The 26370-nt window shown below is 33.9% G+C and overlaps 1 protein-coding gene across 3 annotated transcripts in view; it reads right to left on the minus strand.

Moving 5' to 3' along the window:
- The window catches only part of Cacna2d1 (calcium voltage-gated channel auxiliary subunit alpha2delta 1), a 465343-nt gene that overhangs the window by 213383 nt on the left and 225590 nt on the right, over window positions 1-26370 (minus strand). The gene's annotated exons all lie outside the window — the stretch shown is intronic.

Genomic DNA, 26370 nt, shown 5'->3' on the forward strand with positions numbered 1-26370 from the left:
ACCTATTAAAGTTGATATATTTACTATTTAGTGATAAATAACAAAACTATTCCTAAATGCCATCCAGTTTACTATATCTGCTGTCATCAGCAGTAGTGTCCTCTACAAGTGCTTTTTTTTTTTCAATGACTTACCATCTCCATTTGCTAAAAACTATCAAGATAGGATATTAATTTTGCTAGAAAATTGTTGACACTTCAAGCCTCTAATTAAGTTCTGTTCCAGTCAAGTGACATTTTTATTTTTATTTTTTTTAAGTGACATTTTTAAAGTCAATGAGCTACTATTAAGGACCATAGGTAAGCTATACTAAGACTAATAAAATTCCTATCTAATAAAATGTGAATTGCTTGGTACAGCATGCCGTTTTCATACTAGGCTATAAAAGTATATACTGTAACAATAAAGTATGCAGCAGGAAATGTTTCTTTCACTTAACTGTAGCACAGTACAACAGAGTATCAAACATGAAAACCAGACTGAACACTGGACAGAAACAAAAAACCTGGCTCACTCAGCATGGATCACAGAGAGAGTGAAAGCTTAATTCTGCTTACATCATGAGAAATCAGAGGTTCATTAGCTTTATTGTAAATGAGATCATACATGTTTACATGAAGTTCCTTTAGGTATAGATGATAAATATATGTATAACTGTAATAGATAACACGTGCAAACCAATTGTTTTGAACATTTAAAAATTTTAAAAATCATTTAAATATGTTAAAAATTCATTTTTATGAAAACTAAATAGATTTTAAGGATTCTGACTGCAAAGTTTGTGCTCATTCCACAAAACCACTCTTGGGTTTCTCACCCAGTCCATCAAAAGTGGCATCAGCAGACATTCAATGTACATATCAAGACATAGCAGTAGTATCAAAACCAGAACACTGGTAGAGATCCATGATTATTTAGTAATTGATAAATAGGAAAATAAAAATAAGCACCAAAAAATATTGTGCAGTGTGTTAGTCTGGAAAGTGTTTTTAGAAAGGTCTTGTCCTGGAATCCTGAGAGACTATTGCTTTTCAGTTAAAAAAAAAAAAAAAAAAAGCTTTTGATATGCAGTGGTTTGCAGAAGAAAGAAAACACAAGGGAAGCAAGCTTATCAGATGAGAGAAAGATCAACTCCCTTGAAGGCTTTGCATTCTCAACCTTCATTTTGTCTCACATGATCATCTTTTCTTCCAGCATTGAATTCTGTCAAGTGACATGAAAGTCTACTAAAAAGTATAATTATAAAGTATATAAAGATTCAATTCTATCATTCTAATTCAATGACACCAAATACATTTTTTTCTTAGAAATAGACTATTTAAACAAAAATTTCTGAGGAAATAATTTGCCTCCTACTTTGTAGATTAATTATTATTTAAAGGATGTTTTTAAGTTTTATGAAATATTTCATTAAGAGGAATTTTCCTTTGATAGATTTGAAAGAAAACTATCAGGAATCATGATAGTTCCCTGAGACTCAAATAATGTTGAGACTCATATTTAAATATCAAATATTTACTTAGAGACATAATTTAAACATTCCAAAACAATTTCTTGGGCTACCCTATAACAAGAATTTTATTTTTTAATAAAGGGGTAATAGATAAGAACAGACTAATCCAAGTAAAATATGCATGTGTTATGTGATTAATGTTCAAACAGTTAACACCCAATAAGGATTAGCAAATTATTATATTACTCCTATGTTGACAATCTAATTATCATCCTAATGAGTTTTAGCTATCTTCATCAAAAGGTTATTAACATATCAAAAGGATCATGATACTCATTTAAATGGCCTAACAATACCTATTGAAAGTAGCAGACTTAGGTGAATGAACAGACTTTTATGTGTTCTGAAGAAAAGTGTATAGGTACCATAATTAACGTGGAGCTATGGTATAATGAACAGGAACTTCTCAATCACATAGAAATGATATCCAATCCTAATGTTGCCTTTCACTAACAATGGAATTTTAGGCAAATATTTTAACTGTGATCAGCTGCTAGGAAATTTATCAACTTTATATATATTCTATTTGATATTCTAAAAATATGGTATATTATCAAATCCATAAAGTTCTGCTTCCATTTGAATTGCATAAACGTGACTCCATAGAATGTCACTATAGTCACTAATAACCACCTCAACATGTAAATAATACCACTGAAATGAATGAGGACCCTTAGTAGTCCCTAAATTCTACTGTATTTCACCCTACAGAAAAGTTCCTATCTATAGAACCATATGGAGGTAAAACATGCAGCTCTGGGGAATAGTTTAACATGGCAGTCAATGTGCATTCAATTTTATTTCATTCTGTTTTTACCATAAATGACATAAAAGGAGATAGATCTTTGTGCTCTGCTTTCTGGCCTCACTTCCCAAAGGGAATAGAGAAGGAGATAGTGAGGTGTGACATTTCTTCATTCTTTCTTATGCTGACAAGGAGTTCTTGAAGACCTGAATAGACAGGGCATTACAGACCTCTATGAATATTTAGTGTCATATTTCATCTCAAAGGAGATGCTCTTCTCTTTCCAATAACCTTAAAGAATTCAGTTCATTTAAATTCATACAAATATACAGGTCCAGAATTCTTCTTAAGCCTTCTAGCCATTTATGTATCCTAATGAACAAGGATTTTACTATGTAAAATTAGTGTAGAAAAATAGTTCTATTTTTAATCCTATCTGTTTAGTTCATTTTGCTTTAAATATTTCTATAAAGAAATATTACTGGAACCTTGAAAAAGCTCAATTGGACTAAACAAGCCAGGTTGGATATTGGAACTTGAAGTTAAAAAGTTACAAAATGTAAAACTACCCAGTATGACTTAACTTCCGCACATTCCAACATTTAATAACTGTAATAACTAGAGAAATAAATAAATACACATTCCATGTTGGAAGAAAAATATCTTAAGAAACAGTGTGGCCAGGTGAGGTGGTAGGAGACTGTAGTCCCAGCTACTCCCAAGGACAGGGTCAGGGTGAGGAGATCATAAGTTTGAGGCCAGCCTGGGCAATACAACCTGACCCTGTCTCAACAACAAATATATAGAGCAGGTATGTACTTGTGTTCTTTAAACCTTTACTCAGGGTGTGCTGTATGAAACTGTATAAAGAATAAAATACAGAACCACAGTTCCTGCTTCTAAAGCAAATGAACCATCTACTATTTCTTCTTCTCTCTTGCTCACTCTCACCATCACACATGCACACACCCCTTGTGTTATTTGATAGATGCTGTCTGAATGGGTACAATACACTTGATTGGTTAGTTTGACTTTATTTCAGTGGCTGTTCTACATGGAGAATAAAATGTTTAAAGCACTGCCTTTTATCCAGGCTGTAAATATGAAGTGTTGCTTGCTGAAAGCCATAGCCAAGTAGGAATGACGCATGGCATTTTGGGTTGAAAGGTGACCCTGCTCAGGGATTAGGGCGGCTCCAGGTTTAGGGTGGATCCTGCTGGGAATAGGGCAGCTCCAGGATTAGGGCTTATCCTGCTGCCTCAGGTGCCCACTCCTTTGGAGTTCCCCTTGAGTTCTCTAGGGGTTCTGAGAGTATTGGTATGCAGAGCCCGGTGGAGGGAGTGTATTTTCCCAGAATGTGCGTGTAGAGTGTCGGTGAGAGTTTGGGAATAAAGAGTTGCTGTTTGAATCTACAAGGCTTTGTGGTGGCTCGGTTATTTTGTGCCCAGCCAGACTGCGGCACTTGCTAACCAAAGATAAGATTTAGTCACAGGTCATTTTTGAAGGGGCTTACTGAAAATACTGAAAAGCATAGAAACCAATTGTCTGAAAACTGCCACCCAGAAATCACTTTTATTATTCTTTATATTTGATCGATAACTTCTTGTGAAAAATAAATATTTTTTAAATATTTGAAATAATTATTTATAATATTATTTATTTATTATTATTATTTACAATAATATTTGTAATATTATTAAATATTAAGAATATTTCAAATCACTTTGAAGTTCCTGTTCATCACCTCCTTGAACAATTCCCCAGCCCCCAGGAATCATTGCAATGAAGTAATTGGTATCAATATGTGGCACTGTTTGGAATGTTGTTTTTTTTTTTAATAGGTAAATGTTATCAGATATTGATATTGTCAATTCTTCTTCCTAGTAGGCTGCAAGCAGGTTGAATGCCAAAGAGAAGTTCCACTGGCTTCTTGAGGGGAATGAGTTTTCTAAGGAGAACCCATCACCCTTTCAAGTGACAGTTTAGATTAAATAAGAGAATCATTTTAGATCAATGATGTATAAGAAGGTTTTCTGAGGGATTTGGAAAGAAAAATAATGTCTGGAGGAGGGCAGCGCCCTTCAGGGAAACTACATTGAAGCCATCTTGAGACCCTTTTCAGCACCAAAATTCTACGTCTCTATAGAATCTTTTTCATCAGAACACAGAACAGGCCTCATTTGTAAACACAGGCCTGTCTATTCTCTCAAGAGACCAGCATGCTTTCCACTCAGACATTACTCATGCTGTCTAAATTATCCTGAATCATCCTGTCAGCAACGTTTAACAAGATGTGGCATTGCCCTCTTTCTCTGGCACTGGAGGTTAGCTGTGCACCTCAAACAAAGATGACCAAAGCTGCTGTGTTACTCATGTTTGCCCAAACTATGCTTTTGCAGACCTTCTGATTTGTTTAATGGCATGAAATACAAGTACATAATCATAATCATCATTTTTGCAATTTCCCAATTTTATTCTTGGCAGGACAATCCCATATTGATTTCAAGTTATAAAAAGTATTTCAATATAATCCAATTTTAATTTAGAAAAAATATATTCAAATATTGAGCAATTCTACTGAATCCTGATAAAACTACTGGTTTACAGTGGAGAAATTTTATTTTAAAAAGAGAGTTTTTCATCTTAATTACTGCTTCTCAAAAGAAGAACAGGCTGTTAATATACACTCTGGTTAAAGTAACCTGTAAGTAGGTTGAGGAAATAGAAATAAAGCACTGTGTGCAGTTTATTTAGTGGTGTCAGATTAAATGTCTTAATGCTTCTATAAATACCACAATCATTAAATGAGAGAATTATTAACATTTACAAAAAATCACTAATTTGGGATTATACAAAGCCAAACCATAAATCTGTCTTACACTGAATGAGGTACAATGCAAAGTTACAGGTTATTTTTTATAGCCTATTATTTTCTTATAACTGATTTCCTGCCAGGTTGTGTGAAATAAAAATCTCATAATACAAACATTGTTTCTTCTTGTGGTGTAAGCTTTTAGAGAGCATAATATATGCAAAACATATAAATGAAACTTGCTGAAATCAATCCAGTCATCATTTATTTCTCTATTTGGGGCCAAGCGAAAAATAAAACTTTGGAACATGGCTTCTGGATTGTGTTGTATGGATTTGAGAATGGATCTGTAAATGCTTTTGAAATTAACCACAAAGATTCTAGTCTAATCTTCAGAGATGTAATTAGCTCAAAAGAGAGAGAGAGAGAGAGAGAGAGAGAGAGAGAGAGAGAGAGAATCTGCCAAACACTTAAGATTACTTTGAATACAGAAGCTAGGGTAAAGGAGATATCTGGTGAGAACAGCAAAAACCCCTTTTCAGCAGTAGTGAGAGTAAATAATACACAACTGATAATTATCATTCCCTTTCTTGACTACTGTACAAAATAAGAAAAGATTGTTCAACTGAATGTGACTTTCACATTAGCTCTATGCTTTGCCACTTGCAAAGAATCACCCAATGAGCTTGTTTAACAAACCTGGACCTCATGCAAAAACCTTCCAACCCCACCACCATCCAGAGATTCTAATTTTATATCTGGTGTCATTACTGCAAATCTACAGTTTCCAAATTGTTCATATTTTCCTTCCAATACAACTTGAAAACACTCTCCCACAGAGTAATATTTTAGAGATATTAGACATATAAATTTAGTTACTCTTTGAGAGACACTATTTAAAATAGAATTGATTTGAAAGCAGTTAGTTAACAAACAGCTCACTGCCCTTCACTGATGCCAGGAGCTAACCTATTCTGACACCCATAATGCAATACTTGTGTCCTCTCCTGGTCTAAACTACCAACCCTGAGTTCCTTTGGTGCATGAAGCACTTCCTTCACACTTCACACCTTCAATATTTTCCAATTGTGTGGCAGAGAGCAGGCACTTGGTAAATGTGTGTGGTATGGAAATAATCATTGCCAAGCATTTTGAGGTTGCACCAATATTTATGACTAGATTCATGGAATCATTATCATTCATTATCCTGATGGTTTGAAAAAGATATTCTCAAGACTTTCTGGCCACAATGTTGTCTTCCTACAAGACAAGCATGGTAGTCAGTGAATACATCACTCAATTCTTAAAAATTGCTACATTGACTCAACAACATCTGACACTTAAAATTTAAAACTTGACTGAGGATGTAGTAGGGATTCAGGCAAGTTCATGGAATTGTGTTCTGGGATTCTAGAATTAATCTATAATGAGTTATCTTCTTCTCTAAATATTGTATACTGCAAATTTAGAAAACCACAAGCAGGTCACTATAGAGAAGAAATGTTATGTTCGAATTCGGGACCCCCAAAGACCACCAGAGACCCAAGATCGATGTAAGCAGCAAAGAGGTGTTTATTGCGAGCTAGCTTGGTCCTCCGCGCACACACACAGCAACTGGTGATGCTGAGAGGCCTGGAGCCCAGGGTTTGCAGCAGTTTTATACATTCTTTGGAGAGGGCAGGGACTTCACATACATCATAGCAAATCATCACACACCGCGGGAAAATCAAATAACAACTCTAAAACATGATTAGCACATTCACTGGTGGGAACAAGTTGGGTAGGGGTGATTGGTCAGTACAAAATGGGTATTCATTTGAACTGATTGGTTTAAGCCAAAGGGGTGTATGTGCTGAACTACATGGTTTCCCAACTTGTTATCAACCACCATAAACCACTGGGAGGGTTATCTGGCATCCCAGGTATTTCCCTGTCTCATGCTGATTGGTGGCTGCTAGGGGGCTGCTATGGATCCCCACCTAGCCTGAGTCAGGGACACCTGGCTCAGCAGATCTCTCCTGTTATTTGTAGACAAACAACTTAGCAGGGTGGGAATGTGCTTAGGAGTGCTCTGTGGGTTTTTCCAAGGACTAAGGTCATGTCCCTTCCTTGGACAGGCTTTGCTCTGAGGTAGAGGCTGGTTTTTCAGAAACAATTTGAACAGTGGAGAGGAATGGGGGTAGTTCTTGGAAGTAGTCTAGCCCTTAGCTCTGCTGATAATATGTTCTCCAGTCCTACATAGTTGAGCTATAATACCAAATTATTTACATTAGGAGATCTTACACTCAGGGAATGCAAACAGTACCTACTCAGCTGAGAACTGAACTCAGATGAGAAGGTATGCTAATTCTAAAGGCCTTCTTCAGTCAGTGATTTATTTGTAGACAATTCCTAAGCAAACACCAAACTTAAGTTGGTTGTATTGAGCCATTATGAGAACTCTCCTTAATTATCTAGCAATTATTTTTCTTTATTGAGTAACTAAGAAATATAATGAAAACAACTCATCCATGTAATAGATGCGACCAGGGGCAAGTTAAATAAATACCTTTCACCCCAAATTTCTCAACTATAAAATAAGGATTATAACAGTTCATGTATTGTTGTATTATAAGGGTTAAATAGGATGTTTGTGGAGTCCTCAATAAATACTATCACATTAAAAGGTGAGGTAAAGAGAAATTACATTATATTATAAATGTTATAATACATTATATACATATAATACATTATAAACTTAATGAAATGATGAACTCTAGAAATTACTATTGAAAAACATTACATACACTTTCAAAGGAGAAAAATCAAACATCTTAAATCCTCTCTGGAATAAAGTTATTCAACCGGGCACACAATTACTAAAACTAGAGGCTTTAAAATTATTTTGGCTATTCCCCTGAGTTAGTCTTACTTTCAATCACCACAATGAGAGAGAAGTGTCCAGTTTCTCATATTACTTTCTGTCTTGTGAATGGCTGCTAATAGAACTGTATTTTCAAATGTTGTTTAAATGGCAAACTGCATTGAAAAAAATAGCATCTCTCTCCAAAGTGGAAGATTCATGTATGTGTTGTCTAGAAAAATAAAAATAGTGTTCTAGAGAAAATTAGATAGTTTTGCTGGCAGGCCCCTTTAAAAGATCAAGGTTTCAGCCAGGTACAATGACACATACCTATAATCCCAGATACTCAGGAGGATGAGGCAGGTTTGATGCCAGCCTCAGAAAACTAGGGAACCCTGTCTCAAAATAAATAAAAATAAAGGGCTGAGCATATAACTTGGTGGTAGAGTATCCCAGGACTCAATCCCCAGTAGTGAAGAATAAAAAAAGGAAAGGAAGAAAAAGAAAAGGAGAAAGAAAGAAATGGAGAGAAAGGGGAGAGGGAGAGGGAAAGGAGAGAGAGAGAGAGAGAGAGAGAGAGAGAGAGAGAGAGAGAGAGAGAGAGAGAAGAGGAGAGGGGAGGGGAGGGGAGGGGAGGGGAGGGGAGGGGAGGGGGAGGGGGAGGGGGAGGGGGAGGGGGAGGGGGAGGGGAGGAGAGGAGAGGAGAGGAGAGAAGAAAATGAAGATTTCCCTAGCTCAGGTTTCTGGGCTGTAGCATATTCTGCTGCACATTCAGTAGCCAGTTGTGCGGCCCAGCATTGCCTTTTTGGATGTGAGGGTCAGGGGAACCTGCGCAAGTATGAATCTCCTCTTGCCTAATCTGCTGTGAGTCCTGAAGTCTGATTTGGTCTGATTCAGTCTCCAGTGCCTATGAAATTGTGACTGGCCAGCTTGTTAGCTTGCAAGTAGGACAAAACCTCAGATACTACATTCTTGTGATGTTTATTATTAGGTTTTCTTTCCAATTTGGTCTTGAGGCCTGCTGCTTGAGATTGGCTGCAAGCCAAACTTGCTACTCCCTCGGAGAACCCTGACCAAGGGAAGGGGATTAGGCATTGGTATGTCAGGTGAAACACAATGAGGTGAAACCACAAGGCAAGAAACAGAAGGCATGTGTTACAGATCTAGAGAGGTTAATGGTGCCAACAGGAAGCCAAGGACATCCTGAGGAGACAAGCTCAACCAAAGGATGAGGAAGGGAAGGCTTGGGAGATGATTCCTTTATGATGGTCCACAGACATCAACCCTAGGCTTTCCTGTGGGGGCTGTGTATTGATAGTGTGAAGAAAACAGATGGGGCAGGAGGGGTGGGGGTCATTTATATGACTCCAGTGTTGAGCATTAGGTTTATTATGGTCATCAGCTTGGATGTGTTAGGTTTTGGTCATTAAGATGAGGAACAAGGAAGCCACATTGCAAACAAGGAAAGTTTTTACTAAAGGTGATGGGGTATGACTAGGTTTGAAAAAACTCATGTCAGATCTAAAGAGAGTTCCAAGGCAGAAACTGTATTAAGCAAAAATTTGATGTGTCATATCTTGTTGAGTCTGCTTCTATAAAACACAGAGCCACCTCTCAATTTCCAAACTCTCATCATCAATTTATGATGACATCTTTATTTTGTCTTCAGGACTACTACACTGACCATGCGCTGTGCATATTAAGAGTATTGGTATGTCTAAATAGTGCTTCTCAATGTGTGCCGAGACCAGCTGGGGCAACATCACCAGGAAATTTTCAAACATGAAAATTCTGCAACCCTACCCTATCCTGTTAAATTAGAAACTCTTGGAGTAGGCCCTATCAAACTGTGGTCTGTATAAAACCTCCGAGTGTCTCCAATGTGTACTAAAGAGTGAAAAGTACTGATCTAGAAGCAAACACTGACATTATACATATTTTTTTCTGGGATTAAGTGAAAATTTTGCAAAACAAACAGCAATAACATTTTAGTCAACATTAGCCATTTTGAATTAATAAGTGGAGTAAAAGGAGGTAAGAATTGTTTTATTTGTTGACACAACATAATCCAACAGGCATTCATCACTATGGTTTATGTACTTGAAAGTGTTCCCAATATTCTGTAAGATTATATCTGCTTCAGGCACCTCCTCTTTTTATAAATTCCACAATAACTATTTGACATCTCCAGCTCTCTTTCTTCTACCACCCACCCTTTGACTCTCTTTATATCAAAGGGGTTTTGTATCCATTACCTCAGGCTACTCTTCAACTGGTTGTAAACTATTTATCATTCTAGCTTAGCTATTTTAATTTCTTTTTGCTCTTAAATAATTTACTTTTGAATTTAATTAACTCACACTGGCTGCCAATTTGGTGAGTGGGTTGTCGTAAAAAAAGAAAAGTGTTATCTTAGACAGTAGGCAAATTTTCTGTTTTGCTAAAGTTGCTATGGAAACACTTTTCCCTTTTTTGTTAAAGTATGGGAGGATGGATGTACCACATTCTGTGGCAGATAAAAGTGTGTGCTAAATCCCCACACTGGTATACTTTTTCCTCCTAGGAGCTGGAAAATCATGATGATGTATAAATCAGCAATCAAATTTGTAAAATATGCAATTTACTAGTTTTTTTAAATATAAGAAACATCATTTCCTAATAATGGGAAAAATATGTTATTTTCATTTTCCCCTTTTCTATTTTAAAAGCTGTAAAATATTCAGTAACTCTTCAGTTTGTATTTTCACTTGAAGCAATGCTATTATTTCTCTTGTTCTCAAGTAAGTTTTAAGAATTTCGGTAAAAGCTTCCAGAAACTGACACTATGAAAGAGTCCTCATACTATTACCCTATAATTTTCTGCTCATATTTCTTAGATTTAAGACCTCGAAGACAAAATTTTAAGCTCTTGGCTTTCAAGTGCAAAGTTCAAAGCCTTCTTCAAAAAGAAGTGCACAAAATGTTTTTTAAGAAATGCTAAAGGAACAAACACTTTCTAAGAAAAATTCCGATTGTTCATTATACAATGTACCTTATAAGTTAAAATAATGATGGCTAAATTGTATGTAGTTCTTTATAATCTATGAAATTTCTTTTACATGTGGACCTCAGATAATCATCCTAATGAGACACAAATAAAAAAGAGCCAGCATTTTTTCAATACCAAGTCCTTAATATATGCAATTTAGAAATTATCTCATGTATCTTTCCTAAAAATGTAATAGACACTACCATTGGCTCCATTTTATAGATGAGAAAACAAGTTAGAGAACTTAACTCAGAACTAGAAATCTTATTGCCAATAAGAACTAATATTAACAAAGTTGGATGTGCATACCTTGTAATCCCAGTGGCTCAGGAGGCTTAGGCAGAAGAATCAAAAGTTCAAAGCTAGCCTTAGCAATTTAGCAATGAAACAAAAGGTCAAACAAGAAAAAAAAAGAAATATTCATTTTGAGAATACAGTTTCCTTCTCAGAAACTCCATTAACTCGTATTCCTTCTGGATAATTCTATTATATATGATTTAAAAGTGGAGGGGAAGATTGGGTGCTTATTTTGGACATAAGAGACTACATTCACACTGGAAAGTTGAGAAGGGTAGATGAAATGTTTATGCACAGACTTCTTTACCCAGGTTGATAAGCTTTTTCAGGAAAATAATTTATGCCAAAGAAAGGAATAATGTGGACAAACACACTTGTTTACCCTAAAAAAAAGGACCACATTTGGGAAATACAGAACACATTAAAACTGAGTAAAACCTTACAAACATAACCCTGATTATATTTATCCAAATCCCAAATTCTCTTGAAAGAAGGTAAGTTATTTTACGAAAATTTCTTCAAGAAACTGAAATTACAAGAATTGCTATTTTGATATGTTACAGAGCATTTAACCTATTTGTAGGAAAGGAAAATATGTAGAGTTATTTAGATTAATCTGATAGAAAGTTAACAGAAATAAGGCCATATATAATAATATTTATTGTAGTATGTATACTCCTATAATATCCATAAATGAGAATAATTTATTAGAATTTTCAATAACCACATCTCAAGTGGCCAAAAAGTAATCACATGAATAGATAAATACAGTGAGATTAAAGATATTAATAGTCAAGATTTCTAAGGAAATAGCTGACAACCATAAGCAAATTAAAAATAATTCAATTAAATAAATCAATAACTGCATGTTTACCGATCACCTACATTCTATGTGTAGAGTTTGATGTTAAGAACTGTACATGATACTGTGATACCCGAGAACTAAACTTAGTTGTATCTTGATATATCTTAGCTCATTGAGCTGCTAAAACAAAAATAGCAGACTAGGTGGCTTAAATAATAAAAATTTATTTCTCATAGTTTCAGAGGTTGGGAATTTGAAAACCAAGGTATTGCCAGATTTGGTGTCTAGTGAAGGCTGGCTTCTGGTTCTCAACAGTTGTCTTCTTCCCATGCCCACACATGGTAAATGGGTTGAGGCAGCTCTTTAGGGTCTCTCTTACATGGGCACTAATAACATCTATGACTAATCAATTACCTCTCAAAAGCTCTAACTCCTTATACCATCACATTGAGGATTAGGTTTTAAAGTATGGATGTTGAAAGACATACCTTCAGTCTCTAGCATGATATAATAGAAGAAAATATCACAAAGATACATATACATGAAATAGACCAAAAGTATGCTAAGAGGAAGTTAGTTTTGATTAGATGAAATTGTGAAGAAAGTGTTAAGTAAAATAGGAATTTAGTAGAAAGGAAGAAAGTGTATCTCATAGATGAGACAGTTTAAGTTAAATAATATGGGCCATATTCAAGGCACAGTATATAGTTTGGGTAGTTGTCAGATAAATTGATGTATCATGAATCTGTTTAAAGGAATATGGTTCCCCCCCTACCCCTTCTCTCTCTCTCTTTCTCCCTGCCACCCTCCCACTTCCTGGTTGCCATGAGCTGAGCATCTTTCCTCCACCATGTCCTCCCACCATGATGTTCTGACTCACCTTGGGCCTAGGGCAATGAATTCACTCAGCCTCTGAAACTAAGTCCAAAATAAACGTTTCCTCATCAATAAATAAATAAAATATGACAATAAGATATTAAAAAGTAACATCGGAACTTGTGTCTACCTCCTAAGAGTAACTAGTAAAGTAAATTAGGTTTTTAAGAACAACCAATTTTAGCACTATGAAAAGAGCATTTGGGTTGCAGTCTTCCATTCTTACACAATGCAGAGCAGAGTTTTAATGAGATTATTTAATGGATAAGCAGAGTAAAAGAGACTCACGGTTAGCTCCAGAGAGATTTAGCAAGCTGCATTTGTGCCTAAACTTTTCTGTGCTTAGTTAATAGTACTCTGTCTCCATCCAAGATTTACAAATTTGGGTTAAACATGCAACACCTGTTCCAAAAGTGTTCGCATATAGAGGTATCTATGAGATAATCACCATAAGGAGCATTCTTGTCCCCAAATATACTACTAGTGAGTTTATTGTAATGTTTTTAGATAAGAGGCCAACAAGATCCCAGAAAATGGGAAATTCTGCAAGAGTTTAAAAGCCAAGAAGAATAAAAGGATGATTTTTGAATCAAAAGTACCAACTGGAAAGTCCAAGTAAAGGTTCTGAGCAGTGGATTCTGAGAAATAGTGGAAGTGTACAGAACAAAATAATTCTGACAAAAAAGGATACAGGAGGGTGAAGGAAGTGCATACAAAAATGTGTGGAAAAATTCAACTTCCATTCAGTGAGTTATCATTGAGCTTCTTCTAGGCTAGCTGATGGACATATACAGATGACAAAAGAATGGTATCTGCTTTAGAACTACTCATAATTTTGATTGAGGAATAATTCAAATTATTTTTAAAATTATGAATTAAAGGATTACATTAAATGTACAGGAATTAAAAGCTTTATTACAGATGTTTCAAAGAAAGTGATATGTATATGTGTGTGTGTGTGTGTGTGTATATATATATATATATATATATATATATATATATATATATTTGGTACTGCAGATTGAACTCCTGGGCATAAAACTACCAAGCCACATCCTCAGCCTTTATTTCTATTTTTTATTTAGAGACAGGGTGGCACTGAGTTGCTTAGGGCCTCAATATGTTGCTGAGGTTGGCTCGAACTCCTGATCCTCCTGCTTCAGCCTCCCATGCTGCTGGGATTATAGGCATGCCCCACCATGCCCAGCCCCTAAAAAAAACTGATTTTGGTGTAGTTTATCATTGCAAATAATTTTCAATGCTTATCTTGCCTTGAAAATGTTCTCCTCTATCAAGTTTGCATGCAAAGATATGATATTCAACCATGAGAAATTTTCATTTTTGTACTCTTTCATTAAAAAGTTTTTAAAAGGCAGAGAAGGAAAATTTTATAACTGAAAGTAAACAACATAAGTGGCTAAAAGATATTGTTATTCATCTGTACAGAAAATTATCTCCAGGGCAAGATTATATTGCTCTTGTTTTTCGCATGAAAAATTCAGTTTATCAATTAGTTTTTCTTTATCTTGAATGTGAGCCAATGTTTAATTGCTTCAGATCCATAATTGTATTAACTATGAATAAATTGTTTTACAGAATAATCTGTTCTATGGCACGAAGGAGATTAATTACTAAAAGACAATAACAATCCTTTGCTATCAATCAAACATGCAGAAAAGCGAGGCCATCTAATGAGGATTCGGCTTCATTAACTTTTCTCAAATCTCATCTGTAATATAAAACACCACCATATATTCAATTCCCAGAAAGATAAATTTAATCAACCCAATAGTGCATGGATTTGTTTATACCACCCTTCCCCATGATTCAAGTGCAATCTCCTGTCCTATTCAACCTGTATAATACTATCATGTCAAATATTCTCTAATAATGCTGTGGGCCATTTTCAGAAAAAATAAAGGAATCCTCCCAATATCCTTAAATCTATCACTGTTTCCTCTCAGCATTTTGAAAAAAATCAATTTATACAATCCTATATGACTAGAGATTGGAAGAAATCTTAAGAGGTTGTTAGGTCCATTTCTCTCACTTTATAGAATGACAAATAATATTATAAAAAGAACCTGTCTATTGGAGCATTGAGAAGTCAATAAGGGCAATAGAAAAATACTTTTCTTGGGAAACAAGTTATACTATTGAATGACACTCTAAAATTACAAAATACATTTCTATTCTATGCCCAGGTACATAGTCCACACTTAACTAGTATTTTGTCAATAGGAACGACAGTAAATACTACATTCATAAAGAAGATAAAGGTTTTATGTACAAGTCCAATAAATCTAAGGTCTCTAACCATATGCTTTTCTTACCTTATCACACTCTCCAAACACCCTTTTTATCATATAAATATTTACTCTGGAATTATAAAAAGAAATCTAAGACTAAAGTCATAAAATCATTCATTTACCTTAACTATTATTAAAAAAGTGTGCTTATTACAGATTCATTGACCAAATATATAATACATTTTAAGATACATTTTAACCTACCTTATGTAAGCATTCTAACATGCATATATATTTAAATATGATTATAAATTATTTCTAGACTGGTAAATAATTTTTCAAAAGCTATTAGTTTAAAGTTTTGCAGTATTAGCTTCTTGATAAAAGCTTTGAGAGCTTCCCAAAGCAATCTGGATTTATCAAGCTGCTTTTCAGCAAAAAGGTGTTTAATTAGGTTGTCTCACACTTTCTCTGAATCTGAAAACCTAATCACCACCTTCTAACTCAAAGAACACAGGACAGTTCCTTTGAATATTATCCTGTATAAAACCTTTGCTTTTCCCTTCCACTCATTTCCACCTTCTATTAGGGAAAATTTTGACTTTGAAAGTGTTTTGTGTTTTGTAAAATCAAAGAAATTTAAAGAAAAAGAGTCATAACATGAATAAACCCAACTAATTTCCTTTTCTTGTGAATGAGGTACATGTGAGTGCCTACATGTACAGGCACACACATGTATATGTTTATTGTGTGTGTGTGTGTGTGTGTGTGTGTGTTATAAACCAGAAGTACAACTAAATGTTTGAAATAGCAAATCAAAAAATATGAACACAGCAAAGAAACAAGAAAAACTGAATTATTGCACTAAAGTTCATAATTGACAAGCTTAATCAGAAAAGCTTTTCTCTCAATTAGGACTCAGTTCTATCTTAAAAATTACAAAGAATGAGCCTTATTATATATTGAGGTCACAAGCACTCTACCCCTCCAAAAATAATATCACCATGCATTATGGGGAATTTTTTAAGGTCATATTTTCAGTAATTCATGTATTTGAAAAAAAATATACTCTTTGTATTCCTTTCCACTTTACTCTATGGAATAAAATATGCAATTTTAGAAACCAAGAAAAGTATTCTGCCTTCATTAATTTTACAATACAATAAAGAGGGGAAACAAAGAAGGAAAATATTTAAATAGGATGATTTTATGTCCAGATTTACATAAGAGTTAATGAGATTCCAAAGAGAAAATAAGGGGGATATTACATTTAATCACTTAGAACTCTAAAGTAATTTCAAAATGACCCTATCAACAACATTACTAACACCATACTAAAGGTATAGAAACTTAGAACAAACACCAAGACACTTAGCTAATCAAAAACATAAAGTATGCACATATATATAATAACAAATTAAATTATTCTCTAAAAATGGAAGAAAATCTTGAAAAAAATGAAAAGTCTACATCATGCATGCTGCCCAGAAAGGAAAGTCTGACAAAGGTTTGGTTTGCATTTCCAAATCTAAATGCAACCTGGGGACTGCATAGGCAAAAGCAGAATCTGGAGAGCTGGAACAACTGAAATAATTCCTACCAGTAATGAAAATAAATCCTAGTAAATAGAATTCCATTTTGTTCCAGTGTGCATATAGCTAAATTCACATACACAAGTTTGTGAATCAAGATAAGATAAGCATAAATATTTTGCATAAGGGGAAAGAAATGACAATTCACTGGGGTAGCATATTCTGGTTTCCTGCCATAATATTTTGGAATGATGTGCTGTGAAGACAATCCAAGATGGTATATATGAGTAGATTGAATGGAATGAGAGATCAGTGGAAATTGTTCATTTGGGAGATAGTTTTTAAAAAAAATATTAAATACTTGAAAAGTATAATTTTTTAATTTAACATTACTTTAGTGGCTGTGGCTTAAACTCCTTTTGAGACTTTCCCCAGGAATCTCTGGTATCATTCCCAGGATCCTTTGGGAATTTAATAATTGTAATTTCTTTTGGACTGATAAGGCATTTAAGATCACAAATACAGAAGCAAAAGTTTGATCAAAAATTGCACTTTTATATATTTTTGTAAGCTACAAAATCATGAGGAAGAACTTTCTGAGGAAAATGTTGAGTGCTGAATTTGAAGTTTGAGGAATCTGGAAAATCTAGTTAGAGATCTCAGTATTTTGGGATAGGAAACTAGAGTTTAAAAATGTGAAAGTATTAACTTGATATTCATCATATTAAATATAAAAATGTTTAATATGGCATAAAAAGAGAATAACAAGAATCCAGTGTTACTTTTCTAGAAATATCTGTTTAAAAGGTAGAAAAATCAATAGAACCAGTAGAGAAAATAGAAAGTAAGAATTCAAGATCCTTCAAAGTTGGTTCCACAATTTACATGCCAAAAACAGAAATTAAAATGTAGGGGTAACATATCAAATAAACTCTTTTGTGGGGGCAGCTACCTGGCAAGTATTGCTGTACCTTCAATAATCTATATTGATTCTATATTGATTTCAAATGCAAATAACTTTAGCAGCCATTCCTTAAAACAAAAGTTTTGAAACATCTAACAAATAACACACACACACACACACACACACACACACACACACACACACATACCAACTGGTCTCTACAGATTGGTGCCAGAAAGTGGTCTTCACTTGTACAATAGCATTTAATGTAAGCTATACAGGAAGCATTAGTTAATTCATGATATTTTAATCACACTCCTTGAAAGATAAACATTTTTTACATCAATCATGTTCACCTTGAAATCATCAGCTAAACTGGACCTATTCTACTTCTTAAAATCCCAAATCTCCTCTGTCTGTTCTGTTTTGTTCCCAGCTCTATTGGTGAATGATGTGCTTGATCCCAGCCCTATTGGTGAATGATGTTCTACAAGGATTCCACCTAAAGCTTTCCGTTAGGTTTGAACAGAAACTTGCACGTTACCTGGGCTCTCACCCTCATCATTCAAAATAGTGAACAAAGCCAAACAGATGCAAGAAATTCCTAAATACTATGAGTATTAGACACAGCTGGACATTTTTCTGAAGTAACTTAATACACATTTACACATTATTTTTTAATACAATGACCATATGACAATTGAAAATTAATCTTTTCTACCATGTTTGCCCAAAATAGTCCTGGGCAAACAGACAAATAATAGGCATATTTTAGCAGTAGGGAAATTAACAATAATTGCTCTCACAATTTGCCAAATCTATTGAGATGTGTGGGTTTGTACGAATATTTTTAAGTCTAAAAGGATTTAGCACAAACCAAAATGAAATGTGTCATTTATGTACAAGATTTAAACAGAGTCTAAGAGAAATATTTATTATGCTTGAGTTTACCATAACCTATGGACATCCACACTCTATTGAATTGAGTAGGAAATAGATAAATGCACTGTACTGCATAGTGTTTTCTGAATCATGTTGCAATGTTTTGCAAACCTTACAAACTCAACATTATTTGAGTGTTTTTATCCTCCCTTGAACTCCACCCAAAGTTCAATATTTGAATAGTAAGCCTTATTAAAAACAAATGTATTTAATGCAAAAGCCTGTCTTACTTTTTATGTGTTTTTAAATATGCCCTGTATTATGTATATTTAATCAACTTTATATCATGAAATTATTTAATAAAGGGTCACATCTAAATAACTGCTTTCATAGTACACTAGAATCTCAATGTAATAAATGTGGCATCAAAATTATAAGGCTACAAACACTTCAAAATACAGGCTGAGGCAATGATATCCCAAATAAGACTCCTATTGTTTAGGAAAATTAATAACAATCAGTACCTGGGATTGCATCAAGTTAAAAAAACTTCTGCACAACAAATGAAACAACAGAGTTAAGACTAAACCTATTCAATGGGAGAAAATATTTCTTAGCTACTCTTCTGACAGAGGATTGATAACCAGAACACATAAAACTCAATCCCCCCAAATAAATAACCCATCCCATAAGTGGGCTGATGAACTGAAGAGATAATCCTCAAAAGAAGAAGTAGAAAAATGGCCAACAATTACATGATAGAATGTTCAAATCCTTAGCTACCAGGGAAATGAAAATTAAAACTACATTGAGATTCCATCTCACCACATCCAGAATGACAATCATTGATAATACAAATAAGAACAAATGATCATAAGGATGCAGGCAAAAAGGAACTGTTGTTGATAGAAATGTAAATTGATAGAGCCATTATGGAAATCACTACGGGGAGTCCTCAAAAAACTAAAAAGAGATCTACTGTGTGATCCAGCTATACCTCTCCTTAGTATACATGTAAAAGAATTAAAAGTCATTAGACTATAGTGACATATACAAACCTATATTTCACAACTGCCAAGGTATGAAATCAGTCTAGATGTCCATCAACTGATGAATGGAATATATATATATATATATAACCATGAAGAAGTTATGGCATTGTGCAGGGATCTCACACCCACTCTTCTTTAAATATCTATTTATTAATCTTGCTACTGGAATTGAACCCAGGAGCACTTTATCACTGAGATACACCCCCAGCTCTTTTTATTTTTTTATTTTGAAACAGAGTCTCACTAAGTTATTGAGGCTGGCTTTGAACTTGCTGTCCTCCTGTGTTAGTCTCCTGAGTCACTGGGATTCGAGGCATGCACCATGTTGCCCAGTGAAATGTTTACTTTTTAAAATTAATTCTAGCTATTTAAGCAAAAATCAAAGCAGAAACATTAAAATCCTAACAGGAGAGGGCAAATATTATTGTATCTCATTTCAGTTAATATACATTATGATATGTTTTAATGAAAAAATAATTCTGAAAACCTTTTCAAAATTTTAGAAAAGGCATCAAAAACAACAATGTTTGGCAAGGGGAAAAGAAAAAATGAGAGAGAGTAAAATTATCTGTGAGGAAGGATGGAAAAGCCTATGATGAAAAATAATTCACATGTGCATTCCATAATGATAATGAAGTGTGAGCAGCATTGTACCTTTACATCTAACCAGTGCAAGAAAAGAGTGTGTCCAAGGAGTCACATGAAGGTGATCAGAATAGTCACAGACAGCACATGAATTTCACTTTCACATCTTCTACAGAAAATGTTTTATCTACCATTTTTTGTACTTTTTAGTTAGTAAACTATATTTAACATATATTTTCAAATTAATATTTCATCACAATTCTGTAATTCCATTACCAATTTAACCTGTAGTCTACTAGACACTGCAACTGATTTCTGGGATGCAGATATAAAAAGAATCCTTGTGCTGGAGAATTACAAGGTCTTGTAAGGGAGAGAGATAAGTCCACCCAGATCCAGGTTGATAAGGGAGCTGTTAGAAGTGAGTGGTATACCAGAAGAATACATAGGGAACACCTAATGTGCAAATGGGTGGTGTATGACATTAGGGGAGATTCCTTAAGACTAAATAGGAGACAATCATATGAGAAGGGTGATGAAGGATGTTCATAGTATTTTGATAAGGCACAGGTTTAAGTTTGAAGGGGTACTGGACAAAGCTGGGTAAAGAGAAAACAAACATTTAAATATCTTGCTTAAAACAGGAGCTGGATTTTATTAATAGGTGTGCTGTGTTTTACATGTGCATATCATTGCCTTTCTTCCTTGCATTAGAAATCTTCTTTCCCTAATAGAAAATGATGTTTCCTCCAGATTCTACAATTTTCTCATTGCTATCTGAGTATACCTCTTGAAATTTAATCATTTCACCTCTACAAATTATTGCATTGTCTCATACATGGGGTTTTGGGAAACACCTCTTATCTAAACCATAACAGATGGTATTAACCTGCTGAGAGAATTATAATTTGCAATGCTTGTATGTGCAGGATTTCCAGTACTAACCCTTGTCTCCTGGGAAGCTTAGGTGGCTGGTTCTAAAGAAATTATTTGCAGATCTCTGTATGTGGCCACTTAGAAATTGTGATTCCTTTCCCAACTAGTCTGTGAGCCTCTCCATCCAATCTGGATTCTACAGCCAGGTAATCTGCCAGTCTATAATCTAGTCCTTTTGGTTTGATATATCTTGAATCCCACCAAGTACCTTTTCACTTTTTATTACATGGCCTCAAACTATAAGAAAATTAAATCCTGATCTATTAGGTCTGACATGCATGGTCAAATAAACTCTAGTGATCGAGCACTTGTGATCCTTTGTTGCCTAGCCAAAGTTTCCAGAAACAAAGAATGCCATGTTAATAACCAATTTACTGTGTTCTGAGGTTTGAGTTTTATCATAAACACAACACCATTGAAGATTTCTATGAGGGATGCTTGAAAACATGAACATGAAGGACATACCTGAGATAGGGATTCCTGATGAATAGTGGCTCACTATGATATTAGGAAGAAAACAATTGAGATGACTCATACTAAACTTCTGGCATTAGACATTGTGAGATGGGAAAGGCGTCAAGAAATACTAAGGAGATAAAAATTGAGATGATTGGGGCTCAGAGACTGTGTTCTTTTTAAATTTTTTTTTCTTGGTCTGTTTGTGAAGTTGTATGATTTAAAGAAAGAACCAGAGAAAACAGGAATAGTTGATGGAAAGAAACAAAGAATACAGAGACTCGGGAAAGAAATCCAAACAAGAAAGATTGTTAGAATTGCACTAAATAGAATCCAATTTGTCTCAGTCAAAAATAAATGAGATGGATGAAGATGGTTCAGGAGAGGAGAATAGTTGGGCAAAGACACTGAGAATGTTCTCACCTGAAAGTCTCTCCTTCATCTCTGAATAAATACAGTTGTCAAGAAAAGAAGAGGATATGGAAAAAACTACTACAGGTTTGAAATAATATGTATTTTTGGAGTACTGAGTGAGAACTAGAAGAAATATTATTTCAAACCTCAGAGTTATTTTTTGAGGAAAAATATTCTTATGTAAAATTTTTTAAAATCAAAGTATTAAATAATATCATATCAATGAAAATTGTAGCTAAATAATTTAACTATCCAATGACTGCTTTGATTATTTTAATCCTGATAAGAAAAGAGATTGCTTCTGTACTGATTAGAATTTGTAGAGAGATCAAAGATTAGGGTTTTTTTGGGGGGTGGGGGGGTTAATATGGATTGAATCCAGGAACACGTCTACTGAGACACATCCCCAGCCCTTTTTTTTTTTTTATTTTTAGGCATGGTATTGCTCAGTTGCTTAGGGCCTCACTAAGTTCCTAAGGCTAGCTTTGAACTTGCTATCCTCCTGTATCAGCTTCAGCCTCCCGAGTTGCTGGGATGACAGGCATGAGCCACCACACACAGCTATCAAGGATTAGGTAACTTAAAATATTGTGAAAGATTACAATATTTGGGAGTGTTCAAATACTCAATCTAGGAACAGTAACATATGAAGTGAATAGGATATTTTTCATCTCACTTTATCAACAGTTCTCTCAATAATATACCAGATATTTTAAGGGCTTGAGGATATATTACTAAAATAAACTGATCTGTCTAATTCAACAATTTAGAAATGTTTAAAATCACGTTTGTGCCACAGCTTTCTAATCCATGAATCACAACATGTATTATGCAAAGACTTGAACTGGTAGGCACACAATTTTCTAATGTGTGGGGCAGAATAATGTACTACACATGGTTGTTTTACTATGTGGTAGAATTCACTTTTAATGTACTACGATATAATACAAGCACTTAAGAAACTTCAAGGCTTTGTTCATCCTATCATTCTTCACAAATTCTGTTACATAGGATTTACCATCGGCATGGCACAGTGAGTTAGAACCCCATTTTAGAAGAACTAAACATTCAGGGACAACTTTAGCACCATATGTGGAAATATAAGATTTCTAAGAGAAAATTAAAGTATATATTTCATCCTTCTAATAGTTCTTTAAAATGATATGTGTATATATATATATATATATATATATATATATATGAATATAGGTACTACTATGTGTTTCTATTTTAGCTTACCTTGTTATCTATTAGTGATATTGATTGAAAACATATATATACAAGCCATATTTTACCTACATTCTATACAAACACACATACATATGTGTGTGTGTTTGAAATAAAGGAAAAAAGATATGCAGCATTTTTTCCACAGTTAAAAAAACTCTTATCAAATGTCAGGTTCTGTGCTGAATTTAGGGTAGAGAGAGAGAGTGACTTCCCAGTTCCTATCCTAAATAAGTTTATGATCCTTTGATCATCTCATTTACTTCTATATCCCTAGTAAAAAATAACAACAATGTATGGATACAATTTGCTGTAAACCAAGTACTACAATTACTACATACACTAAAGAATTCCACAAGCATAATCTCTTTTGATTGGTACAACACTGCTAGTAGAGTTCCATCAAGGGCCATCATTTTACAAATGAGGGAACCAAAGCACAGGGAGATTAAAAGAGCAGAGTGAGTGTAATGTGTCAGTGAGGTACAAGAATATAATTTTCCTATTTTGATATGTTTTGTGGGGATCCTGCACCAGCCTCTCTCTGGGCCTTGACATTACTACCTGCCAAATGGACACATGAGTTTTAAGGCTCTAAGGCAGTGTTCCCTAAAAACTGAAATTCATTAGAAAGCCCAGAGGAGGTTCTCAATATCTTGATAATGTGGTGGATCCCAGAGCACTCAAATTAGAATACCTGGGGGTGAAAATCAGGAATCAATTTTTGTACACTACCTTTAATGGAAGTGAGCTGCTTTCTACTTTGGTGTAAAATAGGAAAATAGTAGACCCCTTCAATTTACATTCAAACTCAGAGATACAGGGGCCATTTTTTTTTTCCAAGTGCACACCTTGCCTCTGGATCAACATCAAGAAAACTAATAGGATTATAAAAAAGAAACCTAATAAAACCTTAATCCTCTAGTTCATTAAGACTATGCTACAGTGAAAGAGTCTGTGAACTTCCGTTTTGTTCAAAACTAGTGAGTCACAGTTGTTATAGGTTCAAATCCACATAGGTATGAAATTAGCTTTGTGTTGAGTTTCTCTTACTGCCCCACTTGGAGATTATAATTGCCCATTCTCATTCATAATGAAGGGTCTGGATTTCTCTTGCCTCCATCTTTACAAGAGTCAGTGTGCAGACATCTTCTCACCCAGACTCTTGTAATGCTAGTTTGTAACCATAGCAATGACAGGCATTATATCCCCATGCTATGAACTTGCTGAAAAATTGAGGTATTAGTTACATATTCTTACTATTTTCACTGATTTATTTTGTTTTCACTTACTTGTATTTATGTGTATGCATTAGTGGGTCATTTAAAATAAATACTGATAATCTGTGTTCAGTGTGTGAGTATATACAGTATGTTACAAATGTTCATATTAAGAGTAAGAAATGGACGTATTTTAGAAAAAATAATGAAAAGAAAATGGCTTGTTAGGTTATATCATGATAATTGATATTAACTATTAATGTAACTAGGTTTACTTTTCTCATAAATGAGCTTAAGTTTTGGGGGCTCTGAAACATGTAAAAATATTTTAGAAGTAAATCACATTAAAAGATTTTCTTTAGTAATGAACTATGCTGTTTTTGTGGTTGAACATTATATGCTGAACATAAGTATACAGGGAGAAAGATTCTAATAGGAGAAATTAGAAATTGATTACCTTTCTTCAGTAAAAAATACCTTTGTATTGAGTTTTCCTCTTTAGGAGTTTATAATCAAGTTAAATATACTCCCATCCTATGAGCCAGCAATTCTACTCTTAGATATATAACATCTGCCTGTGCAAAATAAAAATGTATGCCGGAAAAAAGGACATAGGGGCCATTTTGCTAGTACTCAGAATGGCAAAAAGAACAATCAGAAATATGAATGAATATCAATAGAGACACATAAACAAATTTTGATATATTTAATTAATGATCTCCTACTTATCAGTAAACATTAAGTGGCCACATACAATACATAACTGAATCATGAAAGCATTATGCTTTGTGTAAGAAGACAGATAAAATCTGAATATTTCATTTTGTGAAATATAAGAATAAGCAAAACATATCTAGAGGACAGAAATCTGAATAGTTTCCCTGAAGTTGGGGACAAATTATGAGCATAATTTTCCTTTATTAGAAAAAATGCCTAAACATACACATGTATATACGCACATACATATAGATATATATTACAAAGATTGCAGAAAATATGGTAAAGAAATTACTGATATCTATTTAACCTCCTTTTCTTACACATCCAACTAGAATGTATAATGTATATTGTCTAGCAAAAAAAAAGTTATACAACAAAATTTAGAGTGAAAATATTTATACATACTTAATATATAATAATATCCATATAAATTTTATAGAATATTCATGTATTCATGCATCATATTAACTAGAATTTTTAAATAAGATAATGAGATTTCTAAATTTTTGCTCTTAAATCATTCTCTTTGTCTTATATTTTGGTATTCCCCAATTTATTATATTAAATTTTGATCTATTACTTCTAAATTGTATTTACTAGTCCAATGTGAATTAAGTAATCATATTTAGGCCATATTTTTAACTTATTTGCAGATGTGTGTGTATTTACATAGAAATATATTTTCATATGTATCTCTCTCTCTCTCTCTCTCTCTCTCTCTCTCTCTCTCTATATATATATATATATATATATATATATGAATATAAGTACATCTCTCTATACACACACACATATCACACACAGATAAAGAGAGGGAGAGTTATTATTTTTACATAGGAAAACAATGTTTATAAATTGGCCAATTAAAATGAATTCATGAATGAGGAAGGTAGAAGATCTAAGTAAGAATATAAGAACCATGCAATCGAAGATATGTTACATTAATTATACTAACTCTTAGCAAATAAGTGAGTACCTTTTATTTTATTTCCTAATTTGTTAAATGATAGCAATACTACTATGGCTAATATATTCAATAAACAAAATTACATATCTGGATACTTAGAAAATAAAATAATTAGCTCTATCCAAACCAAATATTAAAATTACTCCATAAAACATGCAAATTTAATTGCAAAAAGAATGGATCCCATTCAGCTTCCTTGGGCAAAGCCTGAGGCAGATCTCTTTTCTAGATCTCAGAATAGTAAGAGGGAATCAGCGCATCGGGTGATAAGATTTAATAACAGGGTACCAAATTTAAAAGAAGGCAAA

The sequence above is a fragment of the Marmota flaviventris genome, chromosome 1 (assembly GCF_047511675.1).
Source record: "Marmota flaviventris isolate mMarFla1 chromosome 1, mMarFla1.hap1, whole genome shotgun sequence".
Lineage (NCBI taxonomy): Eukaryota > Metazoa > Chordata > Mammalia > Rodentia > Sciuridae > Marmota > Marmota flaviventris.